Raw genomic sequence first — 1458 nt, 5'->3', positions numbered from 1 at the left:
AGAGTGTAAATATAGTAGGCCAATGACTTTCAGTTGATGTTAATGCACCGATCATTCCTTTCATCGAAAGGGGGCCCATCTAGTTTATTCTAACAACAGTAACAGCAGCCACGATGACTTGCCAGCCCCACAGATCTGTTTTGCTTTACGCGTTTCGTTTTCTAATTATTTTTTAACAGCTTGTCAACTACTTCCGGAGGATAGTAATATTCAAGCCATAAAACAATTAATACTTGCAAATTGGCGTTTGGATTTCTTACCACAAGAATCACAGCTGGAAGAATCGAAGGAGCTTACAATATTTATGCATATATGTGAAGCGTGCTGACAAAATGAGTTACTTCTCGGATTCGAACCCTATGGAAATAGATACACAACCATTATAGGTGAAGTTTTGACAATTTATAAGTATAGCATAACAAAAGGCATGTTGATTTGAACGAATATGGCATCAATAGAAATTCTACACATTTGACCCTGGAGTTGATTTTGGCCAATATCCCCATTTGGGGAATGCAAAAAGTAACTCATTTTGTCAGCATGCCTCACATATATTTTTTGAAACCGTGGTGTTTTACGCCATCCTCGACACAAGTTAGCTCATTTAGGAGGCGGACCTCCGACCCGGTCTGTCAGGGACAACAGGGGCTATGGTGGATACAGCAGAAAGACCGAGATTCTCAATAAAAATTTATCGAGACTTTGAAGGGGGGGGGGGTGATTTTTTTTGTTACTTGGTTTGTTTAGTTTAGTTAAGTAGAGGTTTTACGGTGCTCGATAAAGACGATAGATGTTTGATAGAAGGAAAGAAGAAGCAAACCACACCAGAGCACCCGCCAACCACCCACCCTCGATTTGAACAGAGTAAACATGTAGAAAATAGACAACACCACTGCCACCTTCATCAACACCTACAACAACACCAGCAACAATGCTATTAAACAACAGAAGAAACAATAATAACATCAACAACACAAAGTAACAACTACACAGGCAACAGTAACAAACATCAACAGTAGTAACAATATCAGAAGCAGCAACAACAATAACATTAACAATAGCAATTACAGCAGCAGCAGCATCAACATCATTATCATCAACAACAACAACAACAACCAACAACAACAACCACAACAACCACAACAACAACAACAACAACAACAACAACAACAACAACAACAACAACAACATCAACAACGACCAAAACAATTTACTTGTTCTGAAAAAAAAGGGATAACGCTACGACATTAATCTATTATCTATTTGTGGTGGCCGAATTTTTCTATTCAAAATGATTTTTAATGGCTGCATCGATCGATATGCTGTTTTCGCCAAAAGATTCTTTGAAATATTCTCCAGATCATGACATCTTTCGTTTTTTCAGTTTTGAGACAGTTTTGCTGCAAAAAGCTAAATTTCTTTATTTCGCCGATCACTTTTGTATGCCGACGCTTCTGT

This window comes from Aplysia californica, unplaced genomic scaffold (assembly GCF_000002075.1).
Source record: "Aplysia californica isolate F4 #8 unplaced genomic scaffold, AplCal3.0 scaffold00516, whole genome shotgun sequence".
Classification (NCBI taxonomy): Eukaryota; Metazoa; Mollusca; class Gastropoda; order Aplysiida; family Aplysiidae; genus Aplysia; species Aplysia californica.
Note: the sequence above shows the minus strand (reverse complement) of the source record.